The sequence below is a fragment of the Tamandua tetradactyla genome, chromosome 23, assembly GCF_023851605.1.
Source record: "Tamandua tetradactyla isolate mTamTet1 chromosome 23, mTamTet1.pri, whole genome shotgun sequence".
In the NCBI taxonomy this organism is placed as follows: Eukaryota; Metazoa; Chordata; class Mammalia; order Pilosa; family Myrmecophagidae; genus Tamandua; species Tamandua tetradactyla.
Genome location: NC_135349.1, coordinates 22,670,084 through 22,692,597, shown reverse-complemented (window position 1 = coordinate 22,692,597; position 22,514 = coordinate 22,670,084). Strand labels below are relative to the sequence as shown.

The 22,514-nt window shown below is 36.4% G+C and overlaps 1 long non-coding RNA gene across 5 annotated transcripts in view; it reads right to left on the bottom strand.

Moving 5' to 3' along the window:
* Positions 1 to 22,514, bottom strand: part of LOC143667190 (uncharacterized) — a 150,504-nt gene that overhangs the window by 8,682 nt on the left and 119,308 nt on the right. For 4 of the 5 annotated variants that reach the window (XR_013167940.1, XR_013167943.1, XR_013167942.1 and 1 more), the window contains 2 exons: positions 11,386 to 11,535; positions 7,960 to 8,158 (listed from right to left, as the gene is read on the bottom strand). This is a non-coding gene — a long non-coding RNA (uncharacterized LOC143667190). The remainder of the gene's footprint in view (positions 1 to 7,959; positions 8,159 to 11,385; positions 11,536 to 22,514) is intronic. The other variant, XR_013167941.1, reaches the window with a different exon arrangement.

The following is a 22,514-nucleotide window of genomic DNA, read 5'->3' as shown; positions in this document are numbered from 1 at the left end:
GAAGTTGTGAATCTATTTCTAAGCTTTGAATATTTTACACAAATAACACTTGGAAAACAAATCTTCAGCTTTTCTAGAGAGATTAAAGCATTAATAAAATTAATGGCTTCATATGATCCAGCGATACCATTGTTAGGTATCTATTCAGAGGACATGAGGGCAAGGACACAAATGGGCATTTGCACACCAATGTTTACAGCAGCCTTATTTACAATTGGAAAGAGATGGAAACAGCACAAATGTCCATCAACAGAAGTGTGGCTAAACAAGCTGTGGTATATACATAGGATGGACCATCACGCAGCTGTAAGACAGAATAAAGTCCTGAAGCATGTGACAACATTGACGGACCTTGAGGACATTATGCTGAGTGAGATTAGCCAGAAACAAAAGGACAAACACTGTATGGTTTCACTGATATAAACCAATATTAATGAATGGGCTTGGAGAATTTATTCTTACACATTACATAGATATCCCCTTTTTAGTTTATGGTGTGTTAGAGTACTAGGGGGAAGTACCTGAAACTGTAGAGTTGTGGTCCATTTAGCCATATTCCTTAAAGATGATTGTATAAGGATATAGCTTTCACAATGTGTCTGTGTGATTGTGAAAAAAATAAAAATTAATGGCTTCTATTTATAGCAGAGCTGGCTCAGTAAAACATACCTAATTATGTACATATTTCCGCAAAGTGGTAGAGAAAGTATATGTGCCACTATGTTTATTTCCTGTACAACCTATAAAAATAAAATGTAATAGTGATTTTTAGTATACGAAATCTCCAGACATGCCATTTTGTACATTATGCCACATATGTATTTCAGATTTTTAATTATTTTAGGTTCACATATGTTCTGTTAGAAACATGAAATTGCCAATACTGCATCATTTTCAACCTTCAAAGAATGGCTTTTACATTTGAGTAAATCCAAATGCAAGTTACTTAGTATATTCATGAGAGCAGGTCACAAATGCTTTGGGGGCTATTTTTAAACTATTTACTTGTCATTCTGCTTTCCAATCTATGCATTCTTTTTTAGAAGCAAATATTCTATCAGAATTATACAAAAAATTTTCTGTAAAACATCTGGAACATGATTTATTTATAAAATTATTCCAGTGGAAAATATCATTTAGAAAATAAGTAAACAGATAAAATTCTCCGAAGTACATAGCCCAGTATATTTACTGGGCTGTATATTAAGGTAAGATGCCTTCAGAAACAAAAGGCACAGAACATGCAACTAAAAGTGGCATAAACAATTGGGATGTATATTATTCCACATAAAACAATATAGATGCATATGCACCATGGCTGGCTTAGTGGTTCCACAGTGTCATCAAAAAACCCAACTCCTTTTATTCCACTAGATCATTCTCAGAATGCTTATGTCCATTCTCACACTTGTGACCTCATGGCCATAAATGGCTGGTAAAATCACAGGCTCCAATAAAATTGCATGACATACCCCAAAGCCAGAAAAAGTACGTGGGGAAGAGAGTTCTTTCTTTGTCAAGGAGTAAAATACATCCTAAATTCTCCCCAACAAGATGTTTCCCGTCTCATCAGCCAGAACCAGGTAACTTAGTCATCCCTAGTTGCAAGAGATTTTGGAAAATGTATCTGTCATCAAGCCTCTGTTATGGGAAGCAATGCCAGCCACCAAGAAAGATGACTGAGGGCAATACAATTGGGTTGGCAAATAACAATATCTGCCCAGGGTCCATTCAACTTGCCACCAAATATCTATCTAAAATATTGGCTACAGCTACATGGATTACACTCAGCCCCCTCCCCCCAGAGGAAGCAACTCCAAAATTTCATCCAGCATCTGCTCTCACCTCCAAATTCAATCTTTTTACTTCATTTATTGTGGCAAAATATACATAGCAAAATTTACTATTTTATCGATTTCCACTGTACAATTCAGTGACATTAAGTATATTCACATTATTGCCCAACAATTACCAATATTTCCAGAACTTTTTCATCACCCCAAACAAAATCCTGTATCATTAAGCAATAATGTCCAATCCCTCCTCCCCAGCCCCTAGTAACTCTATTCTACTTTGGGTCTAGGAGTTTGCCTATTCTAAATATTCAATGTACAATATAAGGGGAAATATACAATATTTTCCTTTTGTGTCAGACTAAGTTATTTGCATAATGTTTACAGATTTCATCTGAGTTGTAGCATGTAGCAGAACTTCATTCTTTATTATGACTGAATAACATTCCATTGAATGTATAGCCCACAATTTGTTTAGCTGTTCACTTGTTGATGGACACCTTTTGGTTACTGTGAATAATCCTGCAATGTACTGAATATTTGAGCCTCTATTTTCGATCCTTTTTCATATGTAATTAGCAGTAGAATTGCTGGATCATATGTAATTCAATGTTTAACTTTTTAAATTACCACCACATTGTTTTCCATAGCAGCTGCACCATTTTTCATTACAACCAACAAGGTAGGAGAGTTTCAGTTTCTCCATATACCCATCACCATTTGTTATTTTCCTTTCTTATTTGTATTTTTTTGGATGAAAGTCATCTTGTGGGTGTGAAGTGATATCTCATTTTGGTTTTGATTTGCCTTTCTCTAATGGATAATGATGTTGAGCTTCTTTTCATTTTCATATGGGCCAATTGTACATCTTTTTTAGAAAAATGACTATTCTATTCCTACCTATTTTTAATTTGGGCTGTCTTTTTGATGTTGAGCTGTATGAGTTCTTCCTATATTCTGGATATTAATCCCTGAACATAAATATGAGTTGTAATTATTTTCTCCCATTCTGTGGATTTTCTTTTCACTCTCTTGATAGTGTTCTTGATGCACAAAGCTTTTTTTAATTTTATGAATTCCAATTTCTCATTTTTATTTTGTTGCTCACACTTTTGGAGTCCTATATAAAAAATTCATTTGCATATACAAGGTCAAGAAGATATTGCCATTGTCTTAAAACAGAATGCAATCTAGCTCAGTGGCAGAGTTCTCACCTGCCATGCTGGGCACCCAGGTTCGATCCCCGGTGCCTGCCCATGCAAAAGAAACAAACAAACAAAAAAAACCAGAATGCAATCTAAATCCTCTATAGAGAAACATACTAAACACAGGCCTAGATTATGCACAGATAAAATCAAACAAGCATGAACTCACAATCAAATATGTAAATGTTGAGACAGCGATATAATGCATTTTACCAGAGATGCACATAGTTGAAGAGAAAAATAAATAAATTGGAGGATAAATAAAAGGGATTAGTCAGAATTTAGCACCAGTAAGAAACTGCAAAATACAAATTTGTGAAGAACAAAGAAAGCTATTGACAATAGCTTTTAAGTTAGAAGAAAACTATGCCAAATTTAAAAATTCTAAGTCAGATGCAGATATGGAACAAGAACAAATATTCTCAAATATTTGAGAAGCAATATTTGAATGACTAATATCTGATCATTTTCCAAACCAGATTATAGACTGGATAGAGAAAATAAAAATCATACCCAAAAGGATAAAGAAAAGTAAATTAATCACTTACAGTTTTTTTTAATGAGAACTGAAGAATATGAAAGATGAAAGCATCCAGAACTTTTACAGTACATACTTGAGATAAAACAAATATGTTCAGGGAAGAATGGTGAAAATTAAGTATGTCCAACAAAAATATTGGTAAATAAGTAGATGCACAAAAGGAAAAAAATATATGTATATAGTAGAGCAAAACCGCCTAGATAAGAGGCTCAAATAATCACATTTCTACTGTGTTTAACCATTAAATTTCTCATACCAGGCAAGAGTTACAAACTTTTCTTTGGGCAGAGACACTTATTTCTTTTTCTTTTTTAATGTAATTTTGTTGAGATATATTCACACACTATGCAATCCATCTGAAGTATGTGGATATAACCCACGTGATCATGACTTAATTCTATGAAATGTCTTCATACGAAAGACAGGCCAGCACTTGCCCAACCACACAAACAGGTACCACCATTGGCCAAGTTGACACATGAACCTGACCAGGACGGTCCACCCCTTGTCAACTTGGCAGCTATACTCATCACCTTAAACCATACCTAATTTCTAAATAGAAAACAATAAGAAACATTTTTATCTCTCCTACAAATACTCAAGTGTCCTGCATATAACCAGAAACACATTAAATCTCTCCAAAATAGGGTGCAAATCCTTGGGTAATATTCATTCTTAAACTTGATATATTACAAATTAAATAGTATAACATGAACAAAACAGCATCACAGTCCTCATTTCTGTAACTGATCACGTGGTCATAGCTCATATTTCCACGTCTCCTTCCACTACCCATTCCATATTCCCTTTACCCTCAGCAAGTACTTCAGCTGGCCATGGTTCTTTCCCTGGTTAGGTGAGCCAAACCTTCATTCCTTAAGTTTCAGAGCCACTGGTAGTCTTGCCTGGATTGGGTTGTTGCAATTTTCCATTGATTTTAGTAACAGGGCATAGTAGTACTAAAAGATGCTCTAAGGGATCCCATATATTCCAGGAAAACTCTTCTTTACTTCCATTGCATAGTTTCAGTCCTATTTCCCCTGATAGTCAGGGTCCATCACCCCAGCCAGTAATGTAATCTGCTTCTTGGCTTGTTGATCCAGGGGCATGAGTAGCCCAAAGTGACCAGGTGGCAGTCTGAGATTCCAGTTCAATGAAATCACTGTTGTTTCTCCTAATGGAAGTGCTCCATCTTTTGAAACTAAACCTGTAGACCAGCAGAGTTCAGGGTCACAGGGAAAGGAAGCAAAATTTGTCCTAGTGGGTAACTAGTGGTAGTAGTGAGTGGTGCCACTCCCATTTCCACCCCTTGGTTCCTGGACCCATGGATCCTGGTTATGGCAGAAAGAGCACCATACAATGGATGCTGAGTCAGACCATACACCGCTTCCTGGAGAACATTACCCCAGTCCTTTAAGGTATTGACACCTAGTTGGCACCATAACTGAGTTTTCAAAGGGCCCTTCCACCATTCTATCAACCCAGCTGCTTCTGTATGATGGAGGACATGGTAAGACCAGAGAATTCCATGAGCATGTACCCATTCCTGCACTTCATTTGTAGTAAGGTGTGTTCCTTGATCAGAACCAATGCTGTGTGGAATACCATGAGGGTGGTAATTTTGACAGAAGCATTGCATGCAGGTAAAGCAAACTCATATCCAGAACATGTGTCTATTCCAGTTAGAACAAATTGCTACCCCTTCCATGAAGCGAGTGGTCCAATATAATCAACCTGCCACAATGTAGCTCGCTGGTGACCTCAAGGAATGGTGCCATACTGGAGGTTGAGTGTAGGTCTCTGCTGCTGGCAGACTGGGCACTCAGAGTGGCTGTAGCCAAGTCAGCCTTGGTGAATGGAAGTCCATGTTGCTGAGCCCATGCATAACTTCCATCCCTACCACCATGACCACTTTGTTCATAGGCCCATTTGGCAATGACAGGAGCTGCTGGAGAAAAAGGCTGACTGGAATCCACAGAATGGATCATCTTATCCACTTGATTATTAAAACCTTCCTCTACTGAAGTCACCCTCTGGTGCTCATTCACATGGGACACAAATATCTTCAGTTTCTAGCCCACTCAGAAATGTCTATCCTCATACCTCTTTCCCAGACCTCTTTGTTACCAATTTTCCAATTATGTTCTTTCCAAGTCCCTGGCCATCCAGCCAAACCATTAGCAACACCCCATGAGTCAGTATACAAATGTACCTCTGGCCAGTTCTCCTTACAAGCAAAGTGAACAACCAGATGCATTGCTTGAAGTTCTGCCCACTGGGAAGACTTTCCCTCATCACTGTCCTTCAAAGACTCCCCAGAAAGGGGTCATAGTGCTGCAGCTGTCCACTTTCAGGTGTTACCTGCATATCATGCTGAACCATCTGTAAACCAGCCCTGAGTTTTCTTTTCCTCAGTCAATTTACTGTAAGGAATGCCACAAGAGGTCCTAACTCTGATCTGGGAAAGAGAAAGTAATGTGGCAGAAGTGGAGACCATGGGTATTTGGGCCACTTCCTCATGTAACTTACTTGTGTCTTCAGGACCTTCTCTGGCTCTATCTCATATATACCATTTCCATTTTATGATGGAATGCTGCTTTGCACACCCAGCTTCATGGTTTGGTGGGTCAGACAATACCCAGCTCATGATAGGCAACTCTGGTCTCATATAACTTGGTGGCCCAAGGTTAAGCATTCAGTCTCTACTAAGGCCCAGTAGCAGGCCATATGTTGTTTCTCAAAAGGAGAGTAGCTATCTGCAATACATGGTAAGGCTTTCCTCCAAAATCCTAAGGGTTTGCATTGTGATTCTCCTATAGGGGCCTGCCAAAGGTTCCAAACAGCATCTCTATTTGCCACTGACTCTTCCAGCACCATTGAATCTACCGGATCATATGGTCCAAGTGGCAGAGCAGCTTGTATAGCAGCCTGGACCTGTCACATAGCCTCCTCTTGTTCAGGTACCCACTCAAAATTAGCAGTTTATCTGGTCATTCAATAGTAGCACACTAAATGGGGAACATGTTGTTACCAAAATCCAGAGAGACAAACTGGGCATTGTGCTTCTTTTTTGGTTGTAGGAGGTGCCAGATACAGCAGCTTATCCTTCACTTTAGAAGGGATATCTTGACATACCCCACCCCACTGGACAACTAGAAACTTCACTGAGGTGGAAGGCCCCTGTATTTTTATTGGATTTATCTCCCATCCTCTGACATGTAAATGTCTTACCAGTAAGTCTAGAGTAGTTGTTACTTCTTGCTCACTAGGTCCAATCAACATGATATCATCAATATAATGGACCAGTGTGATGTCTTGTGGGAAGGAGAAATGATTAAGTTCCCTGTGGACAAGATTATGACATAGGGCTGGGGAGTTGATAAACCCCTGAGGTAGGACAGTGAAAGTATATTGCTGATCTTGCCAGCTGATGCAAACTGTTTCTGGTGGTCCTTACTAACAGCTATTGAGAAAAATCATTTGCCAGATCATTAGCTGTATACCAGATACCAGGGGATGTATTGATTTACTCAAGCAATAATACCACATCGGGAACAGCAGCTGCAATTGGAGTTACCACATTGTTGAGCTTATGATAATTCACTGTCATCCTCCAAAGACCCATCTGCTTTCTGCACAGGCCAAATAGGAGAGTTGAATTAAGATGTGGTGGCAATCACCATCCCTGCATTCTTCAAATCCTTAAGAGTGGCACTAATCTCTGCAAGCCTTCCAAGAATCCAGTATTGCTTCTGAATTACTATTTTGCTTGGTAGCAGCAGTTCTAGTGGCTTCCACTTGGCTTTTTCCACCATAATAGCCCTCACTGCCTCAGTTAAATAGCCAATGTGGCAATTCTGCCAGTTGCTCAGTATGTCTATTCCAATTATACATTCTGGAACTGGGGAAGTAACTACAGAATTGGTCTGGGGCCCCACTGGACCCATTGTGAGATGGACCTGAGCTAAAACTCCATCAATCACCTGACCTCCATAAGCTCCCACTCTGACTGCTGGACCAGAGTGACATTTTGGGTCACCTGGAATTAATGTACCTTCTGAACCAGTGTCTAATAAATCAACAAAATATCTGATCATTTTCCCCAATGCACACTTACCCTGGTAAAAGGCTGTCAATCTCCTTGGGGAAGGCTTGGAGGAAGATTACAGATTTGTAGCAGTGTAACAGAGGTCTCCCCCAAAGGGCCCTGGCCTCCCCTTCGTGCAAAATGCTCTTGGTCTGTGTTCTAGATTGCTAGCTGCTGGTATGCAATATACCAAAAAAAAAAAAAAAAAAACAGAATGGCTTTTAAAAAGAAGGATTTAATAAGTTGCTAGTTTACAGTTCTAAGGCTGAGAAAATGTCCCAATTAAAGTAAGTTTATAGAAATGTCCAATCTAAGGCATCCAGGGAAAGATACCTTGATTCAAGAAGGCAGAAGAAGTTCAGGGTCTGTCTCTCTAGTGAGGTGGCACATGGTGAACACAGTCATGGTTTCTATCTCAGCTGGAAGGGCACATGGTGAACAAGGTCTCATCTGCTAGCTTTGTCTCCTGGCTTCTTGTTTCATGAAGCTCTCCCAGAGGTATTTTCCTTCTTCATTTGTTGCTTCCAAGGGACTGGAGTGTGAAGGATATTAAGGAATCATGAGAAAGAAAGAGACAGATGGGATCAGGGGGTCTGAAGATCAGCCATAACAAACAACAGACAACTTTATTCTTAACCAGATTCAGTCTATATACTACAGGGTGACAAAAGGCATGCATGCATTTCCTAGGGAACAGGGTGCTCATTTTTCAGTGCTCTCTTCCTTCATACTGAACATAACCATTTGGACTGCTCTATATCCCATGACAGTGGCCGAATTTTAATTTGTTTACATGACCAGGCCCAGTTGGGTGCTCTGGGAACTGGCTAGGGACTAAGAGGAGCATCCTGGGACTGAGGTATCTTTATTAAAGTACACCTCCTTTAGGGAGGATAACCAGTCCTCCCAATTAGAGTGCACGTTTTAACTGTTTTTTTTTACCAAGGTCATGCGATAAAAACATCAGTTGCATGTAATGGCAATATCAGGTGAACAGAACAGTCTCCACAAGTATATTTTTTCCTTGCATTCAGCCCTTGAATGCGATTTGCTTCCAACATAAGCCATGGTTATTTTGGGATAAATTTAGTTTATACTTATGTAGTTTATATAAACACTGGACAAAGCATTAAAATATTTTGGCTTAAAGGAATTTAGGTATTTATATTATTTGAATATTTTTTAGTGAATAATAGATTCATTCACATCAATATCACTTAGATTAATAGATTAAGCCACCTGGTTTCAGGCAAGAAAAGAAAGTTTTTTTGTCAGTATGTTGCTTCCTATGAAACAGAGCTTGAAGGATATTAAGGAATAATGAGAAAGAAAGAATGAAAGAAAGAATAAAAGACAAACAAAGATGAGTTCAGGGGGTCTGAAGCTCAGCGATAACAGACCAGAGACATCAGACAACTTTGTTCTTAACTGGCTCCTGCTTATATACTGCAGGGTTCACGTGACAAAGAGTACGAATGCACCTGGTGAGAATACAGAGCGCTTACTTAATACGACTACAAAGAACCTGGGGCTAAGACAAAACAAACATTCTCTCTCTCCCAGACTGTTCTCTATTGAGCAAATAACTGTCTCCTCAATTTCTTGTCACCACTTTAATGCCAGCTGTTCCCAACAAATCTGCAGGTCTTGTTTTAACACTTCACTCCTACATCAGTATAATGATACCCAGGAGAAAATCAGTATTTTTTATATACATAACAACACGATAAAGTTAACATAAGTTATTTTGATAAAACACAGACATTTTGCTTTTTACACTGATTATTTAGAAAAAAATTTATATCTTTCCATTAGAACAGGCTAAGAGTCCAAGAAAATGTTGTCATTTTAAACTCATTAAATCTTTCTTGATTTTGACCACAATTTCCATTTTTACAAACCCTCAGCAATTGTTATATTAGTTAAGGCTTTGCCCTACATTTTCCCCATTTTGTAACAGTTATTTATTTCATCTTAGGATAAAACTATTCTCTTTTTCCTATTAATACAAACACATCTTTTATATTTTTCATACTTAAGTCATTATTTTAAACAAATATTTTACCACATATAATTACCATCAAAATCAAATTTGTTAGAATAATGTTAAATACTTAAAATACTTTAGTTAATGCATATTCAAAACATCAATATATACTTTTTAACAAGAATTTTCAGTTTTAAAGTTCTTAAAATGTATTTCTTTTTCAAATATGAATAGGAGCTAAACTCATGGCCAGTTTCCAAATTGCTGTTTGTCGAGGATTTAAGTTAACAAAAGGAGATGGTCTACCATTCCCATTCCTTGTCACAAGATTTTATTTGTAGCATTGGTATAAATTTCAGTAGAATAATCATTTAGATTAAACCAAGGTAACTTAACAGAACCCTTTGAGTCAGAACTACAATCCCGAATCGCACACCCCTTAGGGGACCAATCCGTTACAATTCCATAGGAACCATTAATGAGTATTGACTTTTGTTCGGCATGGCATTGTTCCTATTGAATATATTCTGACTCAGGTGTATATGAATTTTTATATAAAGGCAGCTCATTGAGAACAAACTCAGAAATTAATTTTTCTTTATCTTGCTCTGCTAAAGGTATGGTAAAGAAGGAATTTTAAAAATCTATTATAATAAAAGAGCAATTTTTAGAAATTATAACTGGTGTGGGCAAGCCAGGTTCTAATGACTCCATGGGATGAATTATAACATTAACTTTTATCAAATCATTTAACATTCTCCATTTTCCTGATTTCTTTTTTATAATAAATACTGCAGAATTCCAGAGACTATGAGATTCTTCTATATGTCTCACTATAAACTATTCTTGAACTAACTGAGTTAGAGCCTCTAACTTTTCTATAGATAAGGGCCACTGCTCAACCCACAAAGGCTCATTTGTTTTCCAAGTTAAAGGTATGGGTTGGAGTGTTATGTCAGCAGTGGGTTCAATTGTATATTTGGATAGCTGAGAAAAAGTACATACTGGAGATTGTTTAAGATTAAGTGTCTCATATATGTTTCTTAATTGTTTTCCTACTTTTGTCAAAGTTTGAGGGTTAACTGTATTACCTCCTGAAAATCATGGGCAATAATCCTGTACATGACAAAGAAAAGTTTCTAATTGAGACTGAGAAAATTTTGTGCCTCTAGTGGAAAGCATAGATTTATAGAGGTACCTTTCTGGTGAATCTGAATACCCCATGTTTTACACCCAGATGAAAATATCTCCAATTCACTCCTTACCCTTTTGTAGCTCTTATTAGCTCTTTGTAGTATTTGTAGTAGACATCCCTGGAGTGTCTCCTCACTTTATTCTTTAAGAGTTCCCCTATCAGATCCCTTTCTGGGCACCAATTGCCGAGTCCAGCTCAAGCAACTGCCCAAACAGGGTTAGAAGGGGCAGTGGGAGATTGAGAAAAAACACAACAGAGTTTAAGAGAAAGTGGGGGCTAAGTGGTTCATTGCCTGACTGAACACAATGACCAAATAGAAACAGGAATATCTTTCCCATTTTGTTATGCTTGCCACAAAACCTTCATAACCAATTTTCATTACCTAAGATTTAAAACATTATAGCCTTAAGGCTGAAACTAATAACAATGCTTCTGTATCAAAGAAAAGAGCTCTAGGAACTCAGAAGTCTTCATTGAGACCCTTGTAGTTTTAAACAATGTTTTTAACACACAAACATACTTCTCCAGCCACTATTGTGATTAGCTGTTACCCTGATGCTGCAAGGAAAATGCTTACTTTACCAATATGATTTGAGTCCTCTATCTGCTGGACAAATGTCCCTCTAATGGAGACTTTTCCTTGGTTCCTTAATATTGTTTTGGAGTCTTCTTCTTCTTCTTCAAGCCCCACATTGGGCACCAGATGTTGCTTCCTACGGGACCAGAGCTTGAAGGATATTAAGGAATGACGAGAAAGAAAGACAGATAGGATCAGGGAGTCTGAAGATCAGCCATAACAGACAACAGACAACTTTATTCTTAACCAGATCCTGCTTATATACTGCAGGGTGACAAAAGGCATGCATGCATTTCCTGAGAGAACAGAGTGCTTGTCTTTCAGTGCTCTTCCTTCATACTTAAGATAACCATTTGTAGTAAACAAACATTCTCCTCCTCCCAGACTTTCTTACATAAATCAGATAACATAAAGCAGATTACAATTTCCTTAGAGAGGGGTCAGCCTGAGCCACCATCAGAGTTTGGCATAAAACTTGGCTGATATTGCCTCTCTCTTAAAGCAGAATACAACTTAAACCCTCTTTAGAGAAACATGTTAAACACAGACCCAGATTATGTACAGATTAACATCAAACAATTATGAGATCACAATCTGCTAGTGGTTTTGCCAAATATATGAAATAATACACAACAATAAATAAAACCCAGGATAAAATGAAATAACTCCCCACACACTGGCTGTAATACCAGACCCCCAAATAAACTATATAATATTATAAAAAAACAAAATGGAATCACAAAGATAAGCATGCAAACAGAGGCCACAAAAATGCAAAAATTTGATAAAAAGTAAATACAATAGAAATAAAGACATAAATGTTGCAATATAGATATAATGCATTTTATTGGAGATTGCACAGAGTTGAAGAGAAAATTAATGAGAGTATAAATAAAAGGAATTAGATAGAATTTAGTACAGATAAATAAGTGTAAATATACATTTATAAAGAAATATAAAAAAACAATCTACAATAGCTTTTACATTAGAAGAAGACTATGCAAAATTTAAAAAATTCAAAGTCAGACGCAGATCTGGTAACAAGAGAGGACATATTGGAGAGGCAATATTTGAATAGCTATTATCTGATCATTTTCCAAATCAGACAAGAAACTAAATACAGAAAGTGAAAATCATACCCAAGATGATAAAGCGAAGTACATTAATTACTTAAAGGTTTTCATGAAAACTGAAAAACTTGAAAGATGAAAGCATCCAGAAAATACTTGAGAAAAAAGGAACATAGTCAGAGAAGAATGACAAAAAGGAAAAATGTTCAACCACAATATAGGTAAAGAAGTAGGTACAACTAACTAAACATGCACAAAAGTAAAAAGAAAATGCATATACAAATAGATCAGAACACACACATAATTTTAATATAAAGTTCTACATGCTCTTTTGTTTCTTCAACATTAAGTTATGGACATATCTGACAGAAACGTAAGAAGCTTTCAGAAAGTGTTTTGTGTGACCTCAACATTATTAAAACATTATTAAAATAAGCAGGGTAGGGTCATCGCTTGGTGCACATGGCAACTGGATGTCCAAGTAATAGACACTGTCAGCTGTATCACATCCTACTTTCATCTTGGAGATTAGTATATAGAATGAAATTAGTGAAAATTGCAACTCTTGAGTATCAAAGGAAGAGAAAATGTGAATCTTAACATCTTATCACAACTCAGATTGAGGTTCCTTCTGAGGGAATTGATTAACCACCCTGTAACCCTGGGGTTGACACTTGAAGGTGGCATTACATATATGGATTAACTCCAGAGAGGCTCCAGAATGAATTGTGGCCATGAAGATTCTTTTATTCAGTTGCTATATTTTTCTTTTTGTTTTTTTGAGAATGGATAGTGTATTGACCCTAATGAGCAAGGGTGTCTTCAAAGGGAGATATTAAGGAGTTGGTACTGGGTTGGAAAAGGGCATTCAAGGTAAATGACTGAATTTTGTCAGTTGATGATCTAGCTGAATGATGTGATTTTATATTAATGGATTTCATCTAAACACAATGCAGGAGAACTTTATAAAAACAATTTATGATATTTTGAGGGAGGAAACATTGTACCTGCAACTTTAGTGATGTGGTCTCCTACTGGTTTCAAATAAATTCACACCTATCTCCCTGTCTTGGGAGCAAGTATGTAACAGAGATTCCCCATGCTAACTAAAATTATTTCAGTCCTGTGAGATCTTCATTATGTTATTTAAGAAAAAAATGCAATCTGAGCACCTTTTTACATTCTAAAATATTCTATTCACAGATGAATCTATTCACTTGATTAAATACTTAGATAAGAAAGTTTTACTATTCATATTTGCTTTCAAAATGGCCTATCCTATTCTTATCTGTGCAAAGATCAGTTGTGTGGCTTCCTAACATATCAGAATCTATCACATAAATGAACTACTGCAAATTTCTGAATATTATATGACTTGATTTTGCAAGCATTGTATTATTTCAGTATGAATAAAGATGGGAAAGTATATGATGGCCAGAAAAAAAAATTCAACCAAGTTAAAAATTCTGTACATTTTAATAGAATATTATATGTAAGATCATACAGTAGCTGTCATTTTGTGTCTGCTTATTTCACTCAAAATTATTCTCTCAAGGTTTATCCATGTTTTCATTTGCTTGAGGACTTCCTGCCTTCTTATTGCTGAATAATATCCTTTATCATACATACATACCATGTTTCTTTTATCCATTCTTCAGTAGATGGACACTTGGTGTTTCCATTTTTGGCAACTGTGAATAATGCCACTATTAACCTTTGTCAGCAAATGTCGGTTCATGTCCTGACTTTCAATTCTCCTGCTTATATATCGAGTGGGAGAATTGCTGGTTCATAGGGCAACTCTATTTTCAGCTTTCAGAGGAATTGCCAAACGATTTTCTGCAACAGGTGCATAATTTTACATTTCCACCAGTAGTGAATAAGTGTTCCTATTTCTCTTCATCCTCTCTAACATTTCTAGATTCCTGTTTGTTTAATAGTGACCATTTGAAAAGATGTAAAATGACACCTCTTTGTGGACTTGATTTGCACTCCCTAATAGCTAATGAAGATGAGCATTTTTTCATGTGTGTTTTAGCCACGTGTGTTTCCTTTTAGGAAAAATGTCTGTGCATGTCTTTGACCCACTTTTAAATTGGGTCCGTTGTCTATTTTTGTTCAGCTATAAGACTTATTTGAATAATCTGCATATCAAACTCTTATCAGATATGTGGTTACCAAATATTTCCTCCCATAAAATCAGCTGCCTTTTCACCCTTTTGCAAAGTCCTTTGAAGCAGGATGGATTCAATTTTGAGGAGTCCCATTTATCTATTCTTTCTTTCATTGTTTATGCTTTGGGTGTAAGGTCTAGGATTGAACACGTATCACTACATCTTAAAGATGTTTTCCTACATTTTATCAGTGGAGTTTTGTAACACTGCCTCTTATTTTTAGGTCTTTGCCAATTTGGAGTTAAGTTTTGCATAGTGAGTGAGATAGGGGTCCGCCTTTTGATATTTTATCCAGTCCTCCAGTACCATTTATTGAACAGACTGTTCAATAAATGAGAAATAAATGAGAAACCACATCTGCTTAGTCACTTAAACACATTTGAGGTATATATCAGCATTGACTCAGGCCTCTGTCTCCTCATCCTTCTCTCAATGATTAAAGTGCTTCTAACCAAAGTTTGCCATCCATAAAAATTGTGGATCTCTGTAAATGTATCCTGGCTTTTAAATTTGTAGATCCCTGAGTCTGTGAACCAGGCAGAGTCTAAGGCACCTGATGGATAGCCTTTTGCTGAACTCTTTCTCATCCTTTTCATGCTTTTTTTCTCTGCCTGCCCCAGCCATTTCTCATACTATCTTGTGCTTGGCACTGAGTTATTATGGTTCCATGACAGTAAACAGAATGTATCTCACTATTCCTGTGCCCTTACATCTGGTGTTATCACTGGAACTACTCTCTAAAGTACTTTTTGAGTGTAAAGCAGAACTTATAGCATTGATTTGAGAATTGAAACCATTTAAACCTATTCCAAAAATCTACCCTATGATCTACAATTTTATTAATGACAGTTTATTTTTGGTAACTGATTTCCCAATCAGACACATAGTACTTAACTTAGGACTTATAGAGACATGAATGCAAGAATTATGAGAGACTAAATGATAAGGATGATAGGAGTGACATCTATTGATGCACATAATAAAGTTGGCTGGCACCCATCTCCTACCAGTTTATGCCAGATCCTTGACTAGGAATAATCTCAAAAGATGGGAATTGAGATTTTTCCTTAAACATCTCTATATTCTCCATGCAGGTTTCTATACAAACAACTACCAGTATGTTCTAGCATTTGTTTTTGCTATTGATAATATCAACAAAAGCCCCCATTTTTTACCCAACATGTCTCTGGGATACGATCTCTACAATGCCTTGCCCAGTGAACAAACAACATTGTAGAATTGCCTGATATGGCTGTCTGGCATTGGGAAGCCCATCCCTAATTATTTCTGTGAAAGAGAGAGAAAGTCTATAATAATTGTTACAGGAACCACTTGGTCAATTTCTGCTCAAATGGAGATATTGCTGGATATCTACAAATTTCCATAGGTGAGGTATGGTGTGGGGTGAAAAGGGATAAAAATAGGATTAACAAATTGGAGGCCTGTGTATCAAATGCCTCCTTGGAGTCTCTGCCTTTGCACCAGTTTGACACACCCATGTCTGAATGGAGTTACTATGTCTATAATACTGTGTATGCTCGGGCCCAATATCTGCATGAAATGCTGCTTCAATCACTGGAAAGGCAATCCATTGGAAAAAGAAATAAATTCAAGTTTCACCCTTGGCAGGTAGTATTTTAGATTAATTTGGCTTCATTGATCCAAAACATATATTGAGGTATTTGCATGCTATACAGAAGTTAGACAGGAACCAGAGCCAAGGAGACATTGCCAGGTGTCCTTCCATGAGTTGCTAAGCTAAGAGGTGAACCCAAGAGTTTTGTCCTGGAGCAGCTAAGTCAAGACCAACAGGCAAGTAGGAAGGATTTGATTTTTGTAAGTTGATTTATAGAGAACCAGCAAACTGGTCTGAAATACTTGGATATATTTAGTAATGAACTCATGCAAAGTTTTTATTTTCCATTAAGTATACATGTTTATTACCATATTTATTTCTAGGTTTCATTTCATTATCTAGTATCTTGTATAAGAATTATGATTATTTAGGCTACTTGGTAGACTTCTTGCTTTAGTTTAATATTACAAAGATTTTACTATTAATTATGATATATTTTGTGAGATATATTAATTTGTCAATTAATAATACTTTGGAAATATCTAGACTCTCAAGAGTAGGATCAGGACCACCACTGAATCTCGTGGTATGTTTTTTGTTGTCTAGTGAACACTTCTATTGAGTGGAACCACTGGTTATAAGCTAATCATATGTTACACTTTAGGAGTAAATACAGTGAGTAATTCACAGGCACTTTCCTCTTGTCTCAAGTTTCAACCTATTTCTAAGCTTTGTATATTTCATACAAATAATATCTGCAAAAAGAGATCTTCAGGTTTTTTTAGAGATATTAAGGCAGTAATAAAATTAAAGACTTCTATTCATTACAAAGCTGTTTCAATAAAACATGCCTCAATTATTTCTATATGTCAGCAAAGGAGAAAATAAAGCATATATAGCACAGTGTTTTATTCTTGTACACTAAAACAGATGTAATAGTGTTAGAATTATAACCTATACCAAACTCTGAAATCTACTCTACAACTAAGTGTAGTGCTGTGTTTTAAAAAATATTAGTTTTTAGTATATGTATTATTTTTCACACAAAAAGAAAAAAGTCAATTGTGATAATAAAAAAATATTTTTTCCTTCTTACCTCCAGTGTTATGGAACAGCTAGAAGGAAAAATCTGAAATAATGGTAAGGAAGCCCAAGACAAATTCTGGAATCATCTTGTAGCTGCATGTTGATGAGTGCATTGAAAACTATTGCTTTTTTCTTTCTTTGCTTCATATATATGTCATGTTATACAATAAAAAATGTAATAGTGATTTTTGGTATATAAAAACTCCATAGATGCCATCTTCTACATTCTGTTTGAACCATAAAAAATTGCCAAAATTGGATCATTTTTTACTTTCAAACTTGGCGTTTACTTATGGTTCAATCTAAATGCAACTTATATAGCATGTTCAGGACAATGGGTCATAAAAACCTTGGTGGCTGTTTTTTTTTCTTTGCATGGACAGGCACCAGAAATCAAACCCGGGTCTCTGGTATGGCAGGAGAGAATTCTTCCACTGAGCCACTGTAACGCCACCCCTTGGTGGCTATTTTTAACATATTTAATTGTCATTCTGTTTTATTGCTACTCTAGTTATTCTCTCTCTCTCTCTTTTTTTTTTTTTTACATGGGCAGGCACAGGGAATCGAACCCGGGTCCTCTGGCATGGCAGGCAAGCATTTTGCCTGCTGAGCCACCGTGGCCCGCCCTAGTTATTCTCTTTTAAAGGCAAATATTCAATCAAAAATTTACACAAATTTTTGGTTAAATATGTGAAACATGATTCTCTTTATAGCATTATATCAATGGAAAAATTCTTAAGTAAAGAGAAATGATTAATTAATTTCAAAGTAAACAGAGAGGGTTTCCCACAGTATAAAGCTACAGATTTGCAATGGGAAGACTTCTAAGTTAGGATGCCTTCAGCTACAAATTACAGAACATGCAGTTAAATGTGAAATAAATATTTGGAATTTTTATTACTTCAAATAACAAAGCAATACAGAGGTATACACACCACGGCTGGTGGCTCCACAGTGTCATCCAGCTCCTCCTTTTATTCCACTAGACCATCCCCAGGATGCTGATGTCCATTCTCACACTTGTGACCTCATACTCATAAGACAGATGGACAGTCACAGGCTTAAATACTTACACAATTATATGCAAAGCCAGAAAAAGAGTATGTGAGAAAGAGAGTTCATTCCCTGTACTTCTTCCTATGTATTAGGGAGTGAAATACTTCCTAAATGCTCACAAAGAGATATTTTTCACCTCAGTAGCCAGAACCAGGTCACTTAGTCATCCCTAGTTGCAAGAAATTCTGAAAAATTTAACTGTTACCAAGCCTCTGCTATGGGAGTCAATATCAGATGGCTAAGAATGATAAACAAGGGCAATATGATTGGGGTGGAAACTAATAATATCTGCCCATGGTCTATTTTCTTTGCCATGACACATCTAAAACACTGGCTACACCTACATGAAATGCACTTAACCCTTCTGAAAAGGAAGTAACTTCAAAGACTCATCTAGCCTCTGTCCTTACCTACAAATCCAATCTTTTTTCCATTTTTTATGGAAAAATGTATGTGGTAAAATTTACCCTGTAACAATTTTTTAGAGTTTAAAATCATATGCACATCTCATCATGTCTTTGTTTTATTACTCATCTACCCATGCACAGGATAAAGAAAGTGTCAGTCACAAGCACTTTCCAATCACATGGTCACAACACAGAAGCTGTATAGTTATGCAGTCATTATCAGTGATGAAGACTACTGGATTACAGTTACACAATTTCAGGTATTTCCTTCCAGCTATTCCAATACACTAGAAACTAAATAGAAGTATTCATAAAAATTCAGTAGTCATAATCATTTGTTAAATCCTAATTTGTCAGTTACATCTCCTCTCTCTCATTCAATCATTCTCTCAATCTTTAGGGATATCTGGGCAATATCCCTTTTGAACTTCTTCATACTGGAAAGGGTTATTAAATTTATGGGAAGTGGAATGATACCTCTGCCATTCTTGGAGAGACTAATATGTTGGAAATAGAAATAATCTTGGGACTTTGAATTCCAGAAAAAATAAACTTACAAACAGAAAACTTTATAGAGTCTTCGATAGAGCCTTGGGTATTCCTTAGGGTTCTCAGGAATAATGTTGGTTGGTGCTTTGTATACCGTGGCAATTTGTGATATCTTGCTGAAGCTTGCATGAGAGTAACCTCCAGAATGATCTCTCCATACTATATGAAATCTCTTAGCCACTGAAAATTCATTTTGTTTCAATAACTTTATCCAAGTGTGCACAATTGGTTCAGTGGTAGAATGCTTGCTTTGCATGTGGGAGACCTGGGTCTGGTTCCCGGGCCATGCACCTCCCCCCAAAAAATATCTTTCCTCAATTTGGTCAAGAAGATAGCCTCCATTCCACAATGCCCAAACCAGGCATATCCTTGGAGTCATGCCCACATCATGAGGGTGACTTAGCACTCCTTGAGGTCATGTCCCACATTGTGGGAAGGACAGCAAGATTATTTGCAGAGTTGGCTTAGAGAAAGATGCCACATCAGTGCAACAAAATTGGTTATAATTATAAGTGGGCTTAGCTTCACAATTGCAGAAATTAGTTTCATAATGGTAAGCCTCAAGATCAAGGGCTTGCTGATTAAACTGAGAGTTTCTAATGCTTGAGAGAATATTAGAAATTCCCAAGGTTGGAAAGTTTAATATTTCCAGATCATTCCTCTGGCCTTGAGAGACTTTGAAAACATGTGCGTATTTTCTCTGCAAAATAATCTGCCCTGTGTTGGGGTATTACATTAACCTGTACAGAATAACAAAACCACATTCTTATTCTAGATTCCTTGTATTTAGGCTGTTTAAATGAACTGACCAGACAGGATAAATTAGATAGTAAGCTACAGGAAATTTAAATTTTAACACAGAAGTTGGAGTTTTAAAATATAGATGATATCATCCTTTACCCTGCATTTTGATTTACCTTAGTTTTAACCTGTTCTGCTACATTCATAACTCTAATTGAAGTGTGATCTCTTTTTCAGCTTCTTTAACAGTTGTATGAAGTGATGCTGAATTTCAGACCTGCAGAACTCTAACTCGTAGTCTCAGGTGTCACACAGATACCCAAATTTCCAAGGGACTTCGAGGCTATACACAAAGAACTCAGCATCTCAGAATGTAGAAATAAAGTTAAACTCAAGAATAGATGTGACTTCTGTAAGAGCTTATCTAGGAGCCCTTAAAATGAACCTTATTGAACATTCTTCACTCCTTAATTATCAACTGCCCAATAACTCCCCACTTTATATCCCCTGATAACCTGTGCTCTCAAATTCAGTTCTCCGAGTTTGCTATCAATAGTTTGTTTACATAAGTGAGAACATTCTATGTCTGTTCTTCTATTCTGGCTTATTTCACTCAACATAATGTCTCCAAGGTTCATACACCTAGTTACATACCTCACAGCTTCATTCCTTCATGTAGCCACTCAATATTCTGTCATATGTATACATCACAGTTTGCCTTCTCTTCCTCAGTCGATGTACCTTAGGCCACCTTTATCCATTGGCAATCATGAATAATGTCATCATAAAGACCAGTGTGGAAATGTCTATTCATGTCCCTGCTTTCACTTCTTCCAAGTAAATTCCTAATAATGGAGTTGCAGGATTATACAGTAACCCTATTCTTAGCTTCCTGTGGAACCACCACACTACCCTCCAGAGGGACTGCACCACTTCCCTACCAACAGTGAATAGGCGTGTCTCTCTTCATCTTCTTTGCTTATATTTTATTATTTATTTTTTAAATAGTTTAATTCACAAAACGTATACTCCATCCTAACCATATAATCAATGTTTCCTGACATAGTCACATACTCAAAACCACAATCTAAATAAGAATATTTCCATTTCTTCCACAAAGAACAAAAAAGAGAGAAAAAATTATGAGAAACAACAGTAATGACAAGAATATCATACCCCTCCCTAATATCCCTTCTTACTGACATTAAGCTTTATTATATTGCCTTTGTTACGAGTCATGTAAAATATTATAATGTTGGAGGTAATTATAACCCTAGTTTGCATTAATTATATATTTTTCCATATACCATCCCATTTTTTAACACCTTGCAGTGGTGACATTCATTTTTTTCTCCCTCATGTAAAAACTTTCTTATATTTGTATATTTAACCACCATCATTGACCACACTGGCTTATCCTCTGCTTTCCTTCTGGTGTCATATATGTTCCTAACCTTCCATTTCAACCTTACTCACACTTGGCTTTGTTCATTATACTTACAATATAGTGCTACCATCACACAATGTTGTCCTATCTATTTCTGAATCTTTACAATCAATCTTACTGAACAGTCTGTACACCATCAGCACCAAACACTGAAATCTCTACTATTTTTCTACTTCTTGCCTGGATTCTCAATTTTAATTCTTGGAGTTTGCTCATTATGGTTACTTCATAATATTGAAACCATTCTGTATTTGTCCTTTTGTTTCTGCCACATTTCACGTAACATAATGTCCTCCAGGTTCATCCACATTAATGCATGTGCCATGACTTTATTCCATTTTACAGCTATGTAATACACCATCATATGCATATACCAGTTTCTCTAACCTCTTTTCCATTGCTGGAAATTTAGGCTGTTTCCATCTCCTGGCAATCATGAATAATGCCATTATATACATCAGTGTGAAAATGTACATTCATGTCTTGCTTTCAGGTCTTCCAAGTATATACCTACTAATGGGATTGCTGGATCATATGCCAATTCTATATTTAGCTTCTAGAGGAACCAACAAACTTCCTTCCAGAGTGGATGCACCCTCCTACATTTTAACAAACACTGGATAAGTTTGCTTATTTCTACACATCTTCTCCAGCACTTGTAGTTAACTTGGTTTTTTAAATAATGGCAATTCTAATAGGTATGAGATGATACTCATTTTTTGATTTGCAATTCTCTAATAGCTAATAAAGCTGAACATCTCATGTTTTTGAGCCATTTGTATTTCACCCTTAGAAAAGTGTCTATCCATGTTTTTGTCCATTTTAAATTGGGTTGTTTGTTTTTTTGTTGTTGATTTATAGTACTCATTATATATTCTGAATAGTAAACCTATCCATTATGGGTTTTCCAATTTTATCTCATATTGCATAGGGTACCTTTTACTTTCCTGACAAAGTCCTTTGATGTTCAAAAGCATTCAGTTTTGAAGAGATCTCATTTATCTATTTTAATATATTTTTATT